The sequence below is a fragment of the Petaurus breviceps genome, unplaced genomic scaffold, assembly GCF_028583685.1.
Source record: "Petaurus breviceps papuanus isolate PSGF00001 unplaced genomic scaffold, PetGlider_PUasm1.0 90879, whole genome shotgun sequence".
NCBI lineage: Eukaryota > Metazoa > Chordata > Mammalia > Diprotodontia > Petauridae > Petaurus > Petaurus breviceps.
Genome location: NW_027187368.1, coordinates 2,575,242 through 2,594,069, shown reverse-complemented (window position 1 = coordinate 2,594,069; position 18,828 = coordinate 2,575,242). Strand labels below are relative to the sequence as shown.

The 18,828-nt window shown below is 42.6% G+C and overlaps 1 protein-coding gene across 12 annotated transcripts in view; it reads left to right on the top strand.

The window, feature by feature from the left end:
* Nucleotides 1-18,828, top strand: part of DAB2IP (DAB2 interacting protein) — a 324,396-nt gene that overhangs the window by 113,675 nt on the left and 191,893 nt on the right. Inside the window, exon 2 of one of the 12 annotated variants that reach the window (XM_069073769.1) lies at nt 11,631-11,778. The exons of the other annotated variants lie outside the window; for them this stretch is intronic. The gene's annotated coding sequence lies outside the window, so the exon portion shown is untranslated. The remainder of the gene's footprint in view (nt 1-11,630; nt 11,779-18,828) is intronic. 12 annotated transcript variants of the gene reach the window in all.

Below are 18,828 nucleotides of genomic sequence, written 5' to 3'. Positions count from 1 at the left end.
TTGATTTTTGAAGTGCCCCTTACTCGGCACTCAAAGACTGTATGGTGCAGAGGACTTAGTGGGGGTTTCCTCACTGAGAACTCCTTACATCTATGACATCACAATCTTGTCCCGAAAAGAGAACAACTTTTCTAGTGAAAACACTGGACAGGAATTCAAGAGACATCAGTGCTCACCTGCCTCTGCCCATCACTCTCACTGGTGACCTTGGGTGCATGACTTCACATCTTGAAGTCTCAGTCTTCAGCAGTGGGTACACACTAAATGAGGCCATCCACACTCTCACCCTGCCTGTCTTCCTTTTGCCCAGTAGCCCAATCTGTGAGTTAGTTGGCAGAGGTAGGTGTTCAGTGAGTGATCACTGGGTTTCATTAGGTGGCTGCCTAAGTTAAGGGGTGTTCAATCCACACCTCCCTAATTAAGTCACTCTTCCACTCATCACAGCAGCTTTTCCAAACCTGTTCATCTTTCCTTCAATCTCTCAAGGCTCTCCCTGCCTCCAACTTCTCAGCTGAGCACCTTGCCTCACATTTTACTGAAGAAATGGAAGAGATTTACTGAGAGCTCCCTCTTCTCCTTGTCTCTTTATCTAATACTGCTTAGATGCCTTCTGCCACTATCTCTTCCTTCACTTGCCTCATTTGAAGAGGTGGCTCTTTTCTTTGCCAAGGGTAACCCATGTACATACACAAGAGACCCCATTCATTCCATCTTCTCCCACAAATTGCCCCCTCTGTCATCCCCAGTTTCTCACCTTTAATTCCTCTATACTGACTCCTTTCCTACTGCCTTCAAAAGAGGAGCACATGTGAATGTGCTCCCCCATTCTCAGAACACCCTCACTTGATTCATCTATTCATGCTATCATCCCATATCTCTTCTGCCTTTAATCTCTAAACTCCTTGAGGAGGCAGTCTATAAAAGGTGCCTTCACTTTCTTTCCTCTAACTCTCTTTCTTCACTGTACAGTTTGGTGTCTAACTTTATCATTCAACTGAAACTCTTTGCAAAGTTATCTTTTAATTGCCAAATGTAATGGCTTTTTTCATCCATCCTCATCCCTTTTGACCTCTCTTCAGCCTTTGGCACTGTTGATTACCCTCTTCTCCCTGATATTTCTTTCTAGGTTTTCATGACACTACTCTAAGCCTGCTTCTTTTCCTACCTATCTGATCTCTCCTTCTCTGTCTCCTTGCTGGATCTTCATCCATCTCACACTCAGTAACTCTGAGTATCCCCCAAAGCTCTTTCCTGGGCCCTCTTCCCTTCTCTTTCTATACTATTTCCCTTATTGAACCCATGAATTTGATTATCATCTCTAGGCTTATAATTCTCAAATCTACTTCTCCAGCTCTCAGGATCCTCTGTTGACCTCCACTCTCACATCTCTAACTGTTGATTGGACATCTCATACTGGATGTAGATATCTTAGAATCAACATTCCAAACTGGATTCATTGCCTTTTTATTTTCAAAAACACCCCTCTTCCCAAATTCCTTATTACTGTAGATGACATCTCCCCCCCCCCCAGGCCCCCAGTCTTACAACCGAGGTATTAGCCTTGACTCCTCTTTGTCTCTCATCCCCCATATCCAATCTGTTTCCGAGGCTTGTTGATTTTACATTTGTAACATCTCTCCCACATATTCCCTTCTCTCCTCTGACACCACCACTACCATGGTGCATGTTCTGTTATGCCTGGAATATTGCAATAGCCATCTGGTTGGTCTTCCTGTTATAAGTCTGTCCCCGCTCCAGTCCATCTTTCACTCAGCTGTCAGTGATCTTCCTAAAGCACAGCTCTGACCATTTATCCCCTTACTCAGTAAATGCCAGTTGCTCCCCTAGGATCAAATATATAAATCCTTTGTTCAAGCATTCAAAGCCCTTCATAACCCACCTCCCCCTCATCTTTTCAGTCCTCTTAAACACCTAATATTCTTCTGAATGCTCTTTCATTCAGGGATGCCGGCCTCTTGTCGTTCCTTCTATTAGACACTCCATCTCCCAGCTCCAGGGGAATGCTTTCCATCCTCATCTTGTCCCTGGTTTCCCTGGCTTCCTTCAAGTCCTACCTAAAATCCTACTTTTTACAAGAAGCCTTTCCTGCTCTCTTAATTTAGTGCCTTCCCTCTGCTTATTAGTTCCTGTTTATCCTATGTTTGCCTTGTTTGTACATAGTTGTTTACCTGAAGTCTCTCTCATTAGGTTGTGAGCTCCTCAGGGTCAGGGACTTTTGCCTTTTTTTGTATCTTCAGCATTTAGAACAGTGTCTAGCATGTAATAGATACTCAATAAATATTGATTAACTGGCTACTCAGTCAGAGGTTGGGATCAGAAGCAGGGTCCTGGTCTGGGACTGGGAAACAGAGTAAAGGTACTTGGCTACAAACAGAAATAGAGCTTGTTAGAGCCTAAGCCTTAACCAACTGTTGTGTGTTTTGGGAGAACTCTTGTGTGCCAAAAGGGACCTTTCCCTTCTTTTTTTGGCAAAGTACCAGAGATATTGTTAGGATTGAGAGCGGAGGAAGAGGGGGGAAGGGGGTCACCATTGCCAAAGGATAAACCGTAAAGGAAAGGGAATGGGTGGGGGTATAGGATGACCCCCTTAGACTTATCTCCTAGCTCTCCCCACTCCTACCTTTCCACGCCCTCCCACTCCCACCCCAGTCATATACTAGAGATAAATGCTAATTCTTGAAATTCCCCCAGTTTCCAATAAGCTCTGCATGTCACTTCCTAGGGTGGGCATTGAGCCCAGCAAGGAGAAATTTAGAAGGCTCTGCCACTTAACAGCTGTATGCCCTCGGGCAAGTGGCTTCACCTCTCTGGGCCTCCCTTAGTTCCTCCATCAAATGAAAGAGTTGAAGTAAATTATCTCTAAAGTCCTTTTCAGTTCTAAATCCTCTGATCCTAAGATGCCTGCCCCCCAGGCTCAGCCCTGTTGACTTATGCTGTCAGCTTCATTCTTTCACCATGCCAATTAGCTGAGGTCGGGGTTCTATGTCTTTCTCCCAGAGTAGAGGCAGCACCAGAAAATGAGGATGAGAGCAGATAATATGTAATGATATTCTGTTATTCACACAAAGCCAAGTAATTTTCATCTCAGTTAGAATTCATAAAATTGTAGGAACTTTGAATTTTCCCTACACTCTGGGGAAGTGGGGGAGAGGGGGCAAGCAGCAAGGAGGATTTCACTGGAAATATAGAGTACTTGTCTTGGACTGCAGACCTGAGTTTTAATTCCCTTACTTCCCACCACATTCTCTGCAGTCCAATGACACTGGCATTCATTCCTGTTGTTCCACCAGCAAAACACTCCATCTTTCAGATCAGGGCATTTTCTCTGGCTGCCCCCATACCTGGAATGTTCTCTTTCCTCATCTCTGCCTCCTGACTTCCTTCAAGTCTCAGATAAAATTCCACATTCTATAGGAAGCCTTTCCTGAACCCCCTTAATATTATTCCCTTCCCTCTATTGATTATCTACAATTTAGCTTGTGTATATCTTTTTTTGTACGTTGTTTTTTCCCCATAGTCTCCCCTATTAGATAGCTAGCAATTTATATAATACTTTAAGGTTTGCAAAATGCTTTACAAGTATTATCTCATTTTATCTTCACAATCTCTAGGACAGTTTCCCTGATAACAGCTATTATCCCCATTTTACAGATGAAGACACTGAGACTGGGAGAGGTTAAATGACTTCCTTAGGGTCACACAGGTCACATAGATGCTAGTAACCATCTGAGCAGGGTTTGAATTCATGTCTTCTTGACTTCAGGTTCAACGCTCTAACCACTGTGCTACCTGTCTACCTTACAATGTAAGCTCCTTGACAGTAGGGGCTATCCTTTGCCTTTCTTTGTATCCCCAGCGCTTAGCACAGGATCTAGCATATGATAGGCACTTAATAAATGCTTTCCTCCTTAGTTGTGACCTTGGGCATTAAGTCACTTAATTTCTCTGGGCATGAGTTTCCTCCCTTCTACAAATGGAAACACTTCAATACTTCAATGCTCAGTGTGGGCATTCCTTATTCTCACATATGTTGAGACCCTGTTCCATAGTCTCTGTAATTTACTGTGACTGAAAAATTCATTACTTTATGGCCAACTTGAGGAGGACCCTTTGTGAACATAATATCCATAAGCAATTGACTGTCTGTTGTTGGGTTCCTATCTGAAGCCCTTCCTGCTGAGTAGATGGAAGACCCTTGGGAGCTTCTGACCAGTCAGTGAGGCTGACAAAAACCCAGGGTTGCCCTCACACTAAGATGAGGATTGGAGTCGGACTTTAGTATGGGAAAATAGGGATAAGAATACGTTAATTACCTGAAGTATGTGTTTTTGAATGTTAAGTGGAAATAAAGAATGACCTGGGTGATACATGGAGGAAGAATGTTTGGATCCAGAATCTAACCCAGTTTACAAAAGAGAAAACTGAAGCTTAGGCATATTACTTGACTTGATTCAAGGGGATGCAGCTAGCTCCTGGCCAAACCAGGAATAGAATCTGGCCCTCCTGACTCTCAGTCTTTGTTCTTTCCAAATGTAGCAGAGGGTAATGAGCGGATTGTTTCTCTGATCTGCTGGACTGGGGCCACTGGGGATGAGGGGTCACAGGGGATCTCTATCCCCATGGAGCCTGCATGAGGGTGACACCTGCCCTGGCCCCTTCTGGTGGTACCCTTGCTTCTGTACATGCCTGGTCAGAGGCTCCTGGTTGAACCTCATGGTCCTTGTCACTAAGGGATGAATTGGCACATGCTCCATGGTGTGGCCCCTGCTGTAGACTCCAGTTCAGAAGATCCAGGGGCTCCTGTAATTACTCCATTACACAGATAATCAGTGATGGGAAAATTACAAGATTTGCCTGAGCCCAACTCCATAGTAAGTCTCATTTGAGCCTTTTTTTTGGTTGTTGTCATTGAGTAGTTTCAGTCATGATAACTCTTTGTGACCATATTTGGGGTTTTCTTGGCAGAGATACTGGAGTTTTTGCCATTTCCTTCTCCACCTCATTTTACAGATGAGGAAACTGAGGTAAACAAGGTAAGGTGACTTGCTCAGGGTCACACAGCTGGAAGTATCTGAGGCCAGATTGGAACTCAGGAAGATGAGTCTTCCTGACTCCAGGCTCAGTGCTCTATCTGATGCATCACCTACCTGCCCCCTTTAAGCCTTAGTATAATCTAAAATACAGACACACACATCAAACCATATAAACATATCTCGAACACGAAGGGATTTTTAAAAAAACTATTCACAAAAGCCAATAATTTCCCCCTTATCCTTCTAGGGATAGCTGCTTTACATATCAGGAAAGGGAGAGCCTTTCCTGGTCAAGAACATTAGGTGTTCACATGGGGAACTGGGGTTTTGTTTTCCTTTAGGGAGGGTCCCACAGAGTCCTTCCTCTAACTCCTCTCTTACTTCCCTTCCCCCCCACCCCCCATGTTAGCACTGAAATGGAATCAGTTGTAGCTGCTGGGAGGGATGGAGGGAGCATGGTGCTTATACTACAGAGCTATGCCAGGGCAGAGCAGTTATTTTTAGACCCTGCACTCCAGAGGAGGCCCTGCAACATTTGTTCAATATTTAATTATCTGTCCAAAATCAGCCCATATGGCCATGAGTTTTGAAGCAGACCTTGGTGGCATTATTTCCTCTGATTTGATTGCATAAATATGGAAGTGAGGAAGATCGCAATAGCTCCAGAGAGACAGATAGACAGACAAACAGATAGACAGAAAGAGATGAAGGGAAGGGAAAAGGGAAGGACAGAGGGAGAAAGGGATGGTTAAAGAGGAAGGGTAAAAAGATTAAAGAAGAGACAGAGAGACAAAAGACAGAGAGAGGAGAGAGAAAAAATACACATGTGTATATGTATATGTACATATATGTATATATAAACACACATTCATACACACATATAATTTTTTCAATACTTGGAAAATTTACTTTTGGATCTGTGGACCAGATGAACCACATGTGTGTGTAGAGAAGAAAACCCTACAGATTATGCCAATTATGTCAATTAGACCCTTTGAAACTGAGATTGTAAGTCTTAGTAAAATCATAACCATATTAATAAATGACCTTATTTTTTCAGTACTTTACAATTTGCCAACTGTTTTCCCCTTTTGAGGCAGGCATTACAAATACTTACATCCCCATTTTGCAGAAAAGAAACAAGCATGTGAAAGTCAAAGGACTTGCTGAAGGATCATATAGCATAGTAAATGACAGGGTTGGGATTTGAATCCACATCTCCAGATTCTGGGAGTAGTAACCTTGCCACCTCACTCTGCTACCTCTCATGCAATATATTTTACTTGGATCAACAGTCTTTGTCCCACCTTCTCCAAGTCTCCTCTGTTGACTTTGACAGCTGCTCGCTGTCTGAGAAGCAGTTTTGCAGCTTGTGTTTTCCGAAAGAAGCCCTGTTTGCCTTTTGCCTTCCCCTTCTCTTCCTGACAGCCTCGATGTTGGCTCTGGGGTTGACTTTCTTCTTCTCAGACCTTGGATTTCATGTGCTGACACATGCCTGTGAAATTGAAGAGGCTGAATCGAGGAGCTGGGGCCGGGGAGGGTGTGGGGAGTGTCTTAGAACCACAGACAGGGAGGAGGAATTTAAAAGAAAGACTTTGGGGATGGGGGTTTTTATGGATAGAAGGAAGCAGGGGGAATGGGTGTGAGAGATATTTTCTCTCACCCTCCAGAAAGGGAATCAGTGTGATGTCAGTGGTTGCACAGGACGGAGATTAGATCCCTGCAGCATATAGAATGAAGATTGTTGAAGTCGGATGGGGGAAGGGTCCATCTAACTTAATATATAATTAATTGGAGGGGAAAACTAGCCCAGAGAGGCAGAGTGTCTTTCCTAATGTCATAGAGCAGGTTAGTTGGGATGATCTCTTTACATCTCTGAGCCTCAGTTTACTTATTCTTAAAATGAATAAGTTGGGTGGGTTGATCTCTGTGGTCCCTTTCAATTCAAAAGCCTATGATTCTATTCCGTAGCCACAGAAAGAGCCAGAACTCAGGAGTTCATTGCCCAGGTCAAAAGTCTTCAGAAAAGGAGCCCAGAGTTGGCTCCTATCTCTGTCCCCAGCATACTGTTTGCTTTTAGACAAGTCACAACCTCTCTGTGCCAGAAGATCCAATGAGATAATACCTATGAGGATGCTTTGCAAAGTTAGAAGTACTACACAAATGTAAGGTATTATTATACTAAATATTAATTATTATTATTATCTGTTCATCGCCGTGTGTGAGGGGGCTAATCACAGGGTGTTATCTTGATTCTAATAGGATAGGTCTAGAAATGATAATACCAGCTTTTTGGAGTCCTTACCCCCCTTCTCTTCCTGGCTCCATACCCAGTATTCTGAGAATGAGGATATAGGTGGGAGAGAAAGGAGGAGTACTGTCCCCAAAGAGAGCCAAGTTCCTAGCTGGAATGGGTTCCGCTCCCCGACTGTGACTCAGGATTGTTTTCCTAAATCCTTGTTAGCTCCATCAGAGGAGACACCAGGGAATCCCCAGAGAATAAAAAGTGAAATGAATTTGCCCCACTCAGTCTCTGTTAGAAGGTCTCTCTGCAAATGTGGACTGGGAGAAGTGCTTCATTCTGTGTTCCTCCTAGAACCAAAGAAGGTCAGAAAATGATACTCTCATAATGGGAACGTGCACAAGTGCTTTGAGCTGATCCTCAGGTGGCGCAATCTCTAATCCTCTCACCATCCTAGGGGAATGGGATGGAATAGGATGGGATAAGCATTTATGTAGTACCTAGAACATGCCAGGCACTGTGCTAAGTGATTTACAAATTTTATCTCTTTTGAACCTGGCAACAAACTTATGAGGTAGGTGCTGCTATTAAGCTTTATATTTAACCCACACTACTAGGTGGTACAATGGGTAAAAATTGCTGAATTTAGAGTCAGGAGGACCGGAGTTCAAATCCTGCCTCGCTCATTTATGAGTTGTGTGGCTGTGGGCAAGTCAATGATCTTGTCTCAGCTTCAGTTTCCTCATCTGTAAAGTGGAGGTAATAATGGCACTTACTTTGGAGCGTTGTGAGATATTTGTATAGCACTTTGCAACCCTGGAGGTACTCCATCAATGCTCACTATTATTATTGCTGTTGTTGTTGATATCCATCCAGTTTTAGTTGGCTAAGGAAACAGGATATAAACATTTATATAGCTCCTACCACATGTCAGGTATTGTGCTAAGTGATTTAGAAATATTTTATCATTTGAACGTTACAACAATGCAGTGCTATTATTATCCCATTTTATGGATGAGGAAACTGAGGCTGAGGGAATTTAAATGACTTGCTTGAGGTCCCACAGCTAGTAAAAGTCTGAGAAGAGATTTGAACTCAGATCTTCCTGACCCCAAGCTGCCACTCCATTCATTGAGACACTAAGCTACCTAGTTAAGGGCTGTAGTCTAATGTAGTTTTTTGTTTGGAGGGGGGAAGACAAGGTAATTGGGGTTAAACGACTTGCCCAAGGTCACACAGCTAGTAAGCTTGTCCAGTGTCTGAGGTCGGATTTGAACTCAGATCCTCCTGACTCCAGGGTTGGTGCTCTATTCACTGTGCCACCTAGCTGCCCCGAGGGCTGTAGTCTATTCAGATCTTATAGAATCTTGACTGTCATCCAGTGTGTTAGCAATCCCTTGGAGTCACCTTCAGATTTAACATGTTCTAAGGCTCATTGAAATCACTGATAAAAATGTTGAATTGCACATGGTTAGGCTAGATCCCTGAGATACATCTAATGTAGACTCTTAAAATAGGAAGCATCCCCTCTAACTTAATCCCTTCATTTGACAAGAGGAGAAAACTGCCACCCAGAAAGGAGGAGTGCTTTTGCCATGGTCATACAGCAAATTAGCAACTCAGTTGGAAGCTGAGCCTGGTCTTCCTGACTTCCAGGTCATCTTTCTTAACCTCAGTGATCAGTGATATTGAGAAATTTTGTGGCTTTACAAAGGCACACTGTGAGTCAATGGTTCGTCCCTCCTCTCCTCGCTTTGCCCTGAATCCTGGTAATCAGCTGAGCATTGTCTACATTCTTCACCCTCTGGACATCTTAGGCTCCAGCCTCTGTCTCATGGACTCCTTATGCTCTCCTCTCCTGCCAGCACCCTTAGGGTGCACTTCTGCTGGAGAAAGAGAAGAGCAGCCTTTTCCCTCATTCTCAGACCCTCAGCTGTGGTCACTGTCCATGAACTGAAATGTGTTGTCTGGCCTGGAATTACAGGATGTTCCTGAGGCCTCCAGGTTGCCATGGGAACTGGTAACAGTCATTCTTCATGATTAGGGGGTATCCATGGCAACGGAGCTAGCAGCATTTACATGAAACTGAGTTTATTTTATTTTATTTATTTATTTTTGGTAGGGCTGTCTCTGGGCAGATGAAGGTTGAAATGTATTTTTTCTTCCTTTTAATTTCCAGCTGACAATAGTTGGTTGTGTAACCTTGGGTAAGTCATTTCTCTTTAGGCCTCAATTTTCCTTACCAATAAAATGAGAAGGCAGACCGGATGGTCTCTAAGGTCCCTTTCATCTTGGCATTCTATGAATCAGAGAACAATTACTCATTAAATTGCATAGATGGGCTAGAAATTCTATAAGAGAAGGTAGACAAAAGGGAGATGAGGACATGCTGGTATGATCAGGGAAGACAATCTATCCACCCATACCAGGCATGCCCAAACTCCTATTATGTTATGGCCAACATTTCCCAATAGGCCTTTGTCCAACATTAGCCAGATGTGCTGGCTGAAGTTCAGCATAATCCCAAACAGCAGAGAGTCCTTTGGCAAAGAGGTTAATGTCCCAGGTCAACTGAAGAAGACACAGTCCAAAAAGCAAATCAGCCTCAAACAGGTGCTCCTGGCGTTTCACTTTATATGGAACATTAGCTAGTCTCCCGGGCTCATGCTGGATCCCGGCCCATCAGTGACCATCAACTGCAACATGTTGTAAGATACACTCAAGACAGATGCATGTGGCTATGCACTGCTTCGTTTTCCTCATCCATCAAGTGGAGTTAGCAGTTCTTACCCTGTCTCTCAAAGGTCTTGATGAGCTCATTCCTTTATTCATTTGTTCTTTTCCTTCACAAGCATGAAGGGACTGCTGTATGCTGGTTTCTAAACGTTCCTGCCACAAACTAGGTGAAAAACTGAGATACTTGTTCTAATCCTCTTGGGCTTCAGTTTGCCCTATGGTCAGATGAAGACCCTCCTTGCCCTGTGGTCTTGGGCAGGTCACCTCCCCCTTTGGAACTCAGTATTATTTATCTTTAAAATGAGAGGAATATATTATATTATGTCTTAATATTGGCCCCCAATTCCAGATCAAAATCCTATGATACTATGAAAGGAAAGGTACCTGTGGCCAGCCAGAGCAAGATGGGGGTGGAGGGTGCGGAAGGAAGTTGGTGGCACATAAGGAGAAATGTTCTCTGCAGTGGGGGAAGGACATCTCCTTAGGGGGTATCTTGGAAGGCATGCAAATGGCTGAGGGATGTAGAAGCCCTGTGTATGGATGAAATAATGCCAGTAACAGGCCCAAGACTGAAGGTAATCAATAGACAGAGATGGAATTTAAATGCAGGTACTTTGGGGGGGTATTCTGGATACTACAGATTCAGTGCTCCTTCCAATATACTACACGCCTCTTCCGCTAGCTCACTGGGCAAGACATTTCTTGCCTCAGTTAACTCATCTGTAAAATGAGTAGTTTGGGCAAAAGTCACTTCTAAGATGCCTTCTGGCTCTAAACTTCTAATTCTAGGATCCTGATGATATTCCTTGACTTTGTAACTACTATCCAGGGGGCCAGAAAAGACCCAACATTTGGAATTCTGTTAGAAATGAGGGAAGATAGAAAGAAGTTCCCTGCAATGTGGACATTGTGGTCTAGGAGAGAGATGAGACAGTTTTATAAATAGTACGAATTAGACTAGGAAAAATACATGAGATGTCAAAAAGGCTTTGAGATCAGATGAAGGAATGGCCACTTTCACCTGGAACAGCATCAGGGAGGTCGTTTTGGAGAAGGGAGCATTTAAGTGGAGCTTCAAAGACTAGGAAGGGGGACTAGGGAGAGATGGGAATTATTTTTGTTGTTGTTAGGGGCGGTCCTTCATTTTTGGAGAGGACCAGTGATATCACAGGTAATGTCTTGACTTGCTCCTGAATTGGATTTAAATGAGGCAGAACTGCACAAAGTCTTCAGCTTCACTGTCTCCTCCAGAGTCAAGAGGACTGATAATGGCTCCAATGACCTTGGCCTTTCTAAATTAAAGTTTTTCCCAGGCCTCAGTTTGTCTTCTGCAAGGCCCTTTTAATGACTAAGGGCTAGGTAAGAACTGAGACAAAAGATGGCCCAATTTACCATCACAAAAATATCATTCAGGGAGGGGAAGATGCTCAAAGTTTCTGACCAGAACAGAAAACAATTGCTATTTACACTCATTCTAAGCCATGGGAGTTGTGAGGGTAGGTAGGAGGAAGGGAGTCATTCCCAGATATAGGTGATCATAGGATTCAGAAGTTGAAGGTACCTTAGAAATCATTCAGTTCAATCCTTTGTTTTGACAGATGAGGAAACTAAAGTCTAGAGAGGTTAAAAGACTCACCGCAAGGTCGCACGTGGAATAATGAGCAAAGTCAGCATTTGGACCCAGGCCTTTTTGGCTCTAAGATCTCTGCTATTCCCGTGATACCGGTTTACTTTGACAGATGTGAGGTGAGAACTCAGAACTATGAATGACTGTGGAAATGTGAGATATTACATTGTTAGAGGTTTTTTTTTTGGGGGGGGGTTAGTATTTTTGGAGGGGGAAAGGCAGGGTAATTGGGGTTAAGGGACTTGCTCAAGGTCAAACAGCTAGTAAGTGTTAAGTGTCTGAGGTCGGTTTTGGACTCAGGTCCTCCTGACTCCAGACTGGGTGCTCTATTCACTGCTCCACCTAGCTGCCCTGATATTACAGTGTTGATATGGATGTTCAGTCATCTTTCAGTCCTATCTTGACTCTTTATTACTGCACTTGGGGTTTTCTTGGCAAAGAGTAGTTTTTCATTTTCCTCTCCTGCTCATTTTACAGATGAAGAAACTGAGGCAAATAGGGTTAAGTGACTTGCCCAAGGTCACACAGCTACCAAGTGTCTGAGGCCAGATTTAAACTCAGGAAGATGAGTCTTTCTGATTCCAGGCCCAGAACTCTATCCACTGAGCCACCTGGCTACCCTCATTACAATTACCTTGTTACCTTCCACCAAAGTCATCCTTCCGTTATCATGTGGCATCTTGGAAGTAACTCTTTGAAGGTCACATTGGTGAAGCACAAGACCTGGCTGGTCCTGCTGTGCCTTGAGGTCAAGCTGGGTAGGGAAGGACCATGTGTAACTGTTGTCAAAGAGAGTTACTTTAGCAAGGCTCTTCACCAGTGGAAGAGAGGACATAAATCTTTTTGGCTGTGCCAACCCAGGATGACCAGGTATTGGGTAATGGGGGAGTTTACTTTAGATTTGATTGGTGGAGGAGGCCCATCCATGAAATCACAGACCTTTTGAAGTATTATTATCACATTACAATTATTAGTACCTGAGTTCCCTGAATATATGGGCTTCATTGCCTTGCAAACACTGGATGAATGTCCATGTGGTTCAGGAATCAGAATGCTGATTCCTTCTTAAGTCTTTAAAAAGTTTTTAAAGCCTTGTATCCCTCAGCAAGCTTTGAATCTGAGCAGTGGGTCTGCCCCACATAGTTGTAGAAGCAGAGCTGTCTGGCAGAAACCACATAGCTTTCTCTTCATGAAGGAATGCAACATCTATTTCAACGAAATCCCCCAAACAAGAGCTTCATCTCTCCCAAATTATGGTAGGCAATTGTGCTTGTCTTCATTTATTCATTCATTCATTCATTCATTCATTCATTCATTCACATATGAATATTAAATGCTTTATTGTACCTGTGCTGAGTTCTGGAGGAGAATTTGAGATTTAAGGATGACAGCCTTTGAGAAGTTTAGTAGGGGAGTAAGATACAAAGATAAACATAATAGGTGATATTACATTCTAAGTTCCTTGTACATTAGAGAAGTGGAAAATAAAGGGCTATGTGAATTATAAGATGCAAATTCATTACTGACTGGGGAGATCATGAAAATTAATTCTTCTGTGCGCAGAGAAGTAAGTTCTGGGCTGGGAAAGGCAAGGTAGAATTTTAATTGTGTAGAGGTATGGTGGAGAAAGAGTGCTGGTTTTTGGCATCTGTGAACCTGGATTAGAATTCTAGTGTTGCCACTTATTACCTGTATGACTGCAGAAGTAACATCAATTCCCTTGGTGTCAGTTTCCTCACCTGTAAAATGAGGTGACCGGACTAGATAACCTCCAAAGCTCCTTCCAGCTTCAAATTTATGACTTCATGAAGTAAATATGTATATGCACACAGTCATGAAGGCCTCCTTATTCCACCACCCCCTCACTGGCCTAGACATTTTAAAATGCCCCATTGAGGGAGGAGCTGATGAAAGCAGCTTCTTCCCAGGCTTTATTTTGGATTTCTCCATCTAGTAAAGTTCTTACCCATAAATAAAAGAGAGAGACTTTGTAGCCTCTACAAAGACGATGTTGTTGGGCCATTTATTTATACAGGAGTGAGGTCAGGCCACATTGAATCATTCTCAGTGCCCTAAGCAATCTAAATTAGATGACTAGCTAAGACAATGCGTGCTACTTTTTGCTAGGCAACCAAATTTTCTTCTGTTTGAAGGTTACTGAACTATACAGTAATTAAGCTCAGAATTCTGTCTTCTTCAGTTTATTAGTGCTAGAAAGACTAAAATGATGATTCTGAGACATCATCTGTTCTAATGCCTTCAATTTACAGATGGGGAAATTGTGCCCCAGAGGGGAAAATGACTTTTCTCAAGATCACATTATTAGTTATTGGCAAAGTCAGGTTTTATATCCATGTTTCCTGACTCTTAATTTAGTGGTCTTAGCACTGTTTCATTGGCTTTCCATTCCTTTGGGTTGAAAATTGTCCTTTCCCTAGTCTTGCCTTTTCTATGGTCACCATGTAACATTGGGTGCATTACTTTACCCTTTATGAACCTCAAAGAGAAACCACTATTTCCATTTGAAAGAATTTGTCTGACTCTTTCCTCCCTGATAGGAAAACTCTAGACCCTCAAAGGAAAGAGATATGGAAAAATAGAAAAGAGACAGAAGATGGAGAAGCTTTGAAAAGATATCTTTGAATTGTCACTTCAATTCAAAGGTTTGTAAAACACCTACTGTATGTGAGAGCTTGCGCTAAACTCAGGAGATACATAAATAATCATATAGTCCTTGTCTTTAAGGATCTTAGTATGGTAACTTGTTCAAGGTGAGCTTTTGAAACATTTCCAGTCATGGAAAGATTATCTGTCTATCTATCCATCCATCCATCCATCCATCTATCTGTCTGTCTGTCTGTCTGTCTACCTATCTATCTTTGTGTGTGTACACATGCACAGTCCTCTAAATGTACATATATATACAATATGTACATATTTGCACATATTTAGATACCCACACACAGTACATATATATGTGTGTAGGTATGCAGTGATGATATACATGAAAATAGTATAAAGGGCATAATTTGGGGACATACATGATTTCAAAAGGACATAGACTAGTCATGAAATAAGAAAGAGAAACATCCAATAGTCAGTTTGGGAGGTACATTGATAAACTTGAGCTATTAAACAAACAAAAAAGGAGGCTTCCAGTCTATAAGGTGTATACTTAAGATACAGAGAATTGTGCAGGATGGGGCTTGGAAGATTTCAAGTTTTTGATTTGAATGGTTGGTGACAGCCATTAGAGGGAATAGACCTATTCTGCTTGGGCCCCAAGAGTAGAACTAGGTGCAGTGGCTGAAAGTTTTGCATTGCAGAGAGGCAGGTCCTTAATTAATTCTTTTTTTGTATTGTTTAATATTTTTGCTTTAGTTTTATTGTATGTATGTAACTGTAAAAATGATTCTTAGCTCACCAGCCTATATTTCTTTAGTACCCTTATCAATTCTCATTGGTTAGGTTATCATTTCTATGCAGATAATTCATTCCCCAATCTATTTATCCAGTTACAGTCTCTACTGAGTTGTAGTCTCATGTCACTAACTGCCTATTGGACATAACTGGATGTCTCATAGACATCTCAAACTCAACATGTCTAAAATAGAGTCATTATCCTTCCCTTCAATCCTCTCCTCTTTTGAACTTCCCTCATACTGCTGAGGGCACTGTTCTTGCCAGGCATGCAACCTTGGTGTCATTTTCAGCTCCTCACTTGAACCCATGCCACATTCTAGTCCATTGCCAAATCTTGTCATTTGGAACATCAAAACATCTCTCGTTAGTGTATGTATATATGTGTATATGTGTATGTATATGTAGATATGTATGCATATGATACATATAGATGTATGTATATATGCATAATCTCCTTCCTTCTATTCACACAGCTACCCCCTAGTTCAGGCCTTATCACCTCTCACTTGAACTGTTGCAATAATTTCTCATTGGTCTTGATGCTTCAAATCTCTTTCTACTCCAATCTATCCTCCACACAGATGCCACAATGATTTTCCTAACGTGTAGACCATATCTTTGCCCTCTTCTCTCAACTCTATAAATTCCTATAGCTCCTAAGTACTTATAGTATCACATATAAAACCCCTTTTTGAGGATGTGTTTACAGCTCTCTACAACCTGGAGCCTTTCTACACTTCTAGTCTTCTTAGCCTATAAAGCCCTGAACATAATCTGTGATCTAACCACAATCGCCTGCTTGTTCCTGTCTCCTATCTCCTTGCCTTAGCAGGAGTTGTTCTCTGTGCCTGGAATGCACTCCCTCCTCACCTCTACCTCTTAATATCAGACTTCCTCCAATTCTCAGCTCAAGCACTCCCTTGTGCAAGAGGCCTTTTGGCATCTCCCCAGTCACTTGAGCCTTCCTTTCCCTCTAACTCACTTTCCTTCTTCTTAGCATTATATCTTGTATGTATCTTTGAATTTACATTATTTCTCCCCCATTGGTATGTAAGCTTCCTGGAGTCAGGAATTATGTTTGTGTTTTTGACTTTCTTTGTATCTCCAGTGCTTTCCATAGTGCCTGCCACATAGTAATTGTTTACTAAATGCTTGATTGATTGAAGAATGGGTTGGACTAAATTACTTTCCAGGTCCATTCTGAGATTCTGTGATTACAGTGGGCACTGTTAGAAGGAGGGGAGACACCAATATGAACCTGGATCTCTGGAATGATCTGAGTTTTCCAGCTTTTAGGGTGAGAGTTGGTGTTTTGCCAAGGGAGAGCCAGTAGACATTGATTTGAAACTGTTGTCCTTCTGCCCTATCTGGGCTAATCTGGACATATTGGATCATAGGGATGATGTGACTACCACAACTCAGTTCCATCTGTGAAGATGCTGTTAATCCTCTTGTCAAGACGGGCTTCTCTTGTTTCTAGGTCATCCATATTATCATTCTGAGATCTGGAAGGTTTGCGGCTCTTCTAAGTGATTAATCATGTTCTGGGGATTTTTACTAAGCAGAGGGTGCCTGGGAGGGATGAGCTTGAGAAATTCAGCTGTTTGGCATTTAAATTTCTTTATCAGCTGACCCTTCCCTACCTTTCTAGTATTCTTACCTTTTATCCCCTTCCATACACACAATGAGCTCACTACCCTGCCCAGCTTGCTTTTCCTCAATATTTTCATCTCTTATCTCCATGCCTTTGCAACTCTTCCCCATGTCTTCCTTATCTCCACCTTAGATTCCCTGCCTTCTTTCAAGCCTCAGTTTTAGTCCCACTTTGTGTAGGAAGCCTGTTCCATTCCCTCAGCTGCCAATGTTTTCCCCTCAGACATAACCTTCCATCTGCTCTGTATGTATCATGCATGTACATGTTCTCTTCTTGTTTCCTCCATTAGAATGTGCACTGCTTGAGAATAGGGACTGTTTTTGAATTTCTTTAGTGCATTTAGTTCAGTTTTTGCATTTCTGAGTGCTTCGCACAGTCCCTGGTCTATAGTAAGCACTGAATAAATGTTTGTTGACTAGTTGACTGATCAGCTGAAGGTTTCACTGCTCTGTGAAAGACACCTAGCTCTAGTCAGGAACTTGTAATAAGCCTGGAACCAGGTTGGAACTAGACTGTGAAGCCCTTTAAATGAAAAACAGAAGAGATTTTTTTATTTGTTTGGGGTTTTTTAATCCTCTGGACAATAGGGAGTCATTGGAGCTTTTTGAGTGATTGAGGAGGCAAGGGTAGTATGGAGGGGAGGAGTTGATGTGGTCGTATCTGTGAATCAGGAATATCCTTTTGGCAGTCATGTGGCATGGACAGGCTTGAAGAAGGAAGATCAATTAGGAGTCTTTTACAAGGGCTGATAAAAACCTGTGATGGTGGGTGATTTCATTGTGGATCTTCCCCCCACTAGTGCAGATTACAGTCACTTTATGCCTTTGCAGATGATCTTCATGAGTTACTGTGACACAAAGGATTCATCAATCCTGTGGAGGTAGGCTTAAGGTCACTTAGGCTGGTCCTCATTTGACAAGCAAACCCTGCCCATTGCTAGGACTATATATGAAACCCTTATAGCTTGGAAGGACCTGCCAAAGATTGCACTGGACTGGCATAGTCTGAGAGAACCCAGAGTTCCCTCCAAGCCACACTGACACCAAAAGTGTGTTATTAGAGGAGGCATATATAATATGGATTTAATAAATGTCTTATTAAATTGATGTCAATTGGACACTAAAGGAAAAAGATGGACAATGCAGGACAGGTTGATATCCTTGGCTAAACCTGCATTACAAGTGGCACCAAAGGGCCAAGGGGAAAAGTCTTAGGGCTTTCTCATGTAGGCCAACACATACTTCATATCCGGAATAATGGGTCTGCCCTCTATTATCAGACCTGAACAATCTGTGGCCCACATCCTCCACATTTTTCACAGGCCACCCGAAATCCTTTGGCATGCTGTAAGCGGCCTGCAGCCTGCTCTAGTCCATACCCTAAGAGGGATCGCTGTAGCAGCAATAGGGGATGGTTGGGGTGGAAGGGCCATTTTGTACAGACTGAGGAGATGATTATGGAATAGGAGAAGGGAAGCACCTGGAAATCCAGACTCTGACTCTCTCATATCACCGAAACAGCCTTGTGCTGACATTGGCTAGATATTATTATATTATAGTCTCGAGAGCTGAAAAGGACCTCAGAGATTACCTAGCCCAACTCTTCCCTGCCCTCAGTTATACAGATGAGGAGACTGAGATATAGAGAAGTAAAGTCACTTGCTCAAGGTCACACAAAGCACTTTATATTATATAGATTATCTTATTTTAGCTTATGTGCATATCTCTATATATGTATATATGAAAAATAGAAGCCTCTCAAGGTTCAGTAACCTGCTCACAGTTAATGAGTGTTTGGACCTAGGTTCTCTGGTCCCAGATCCAGTACTTTTATCACCTGTGGCCTCCTGGCCCTCAGTAGCAATTGCCCCTCAGTTTCAGGGTGCACCAGAACTGTGGGTGAGTGTCTTCGAGACAGGAGCATTTGGTGGTTTGACCACACAGGTGACCTGGGGCTTGTTAACTTTGTCATTCAGTGCCATCTGTTCCCTACAGCCCACAGGACTGGGCCTCAGGGAGTTCCCTCCTGCCACAACTCAGTCCATTTATTCATTCTGTTTATCCTCTGGAAAGAAATCTTTGCTGACAGTGGC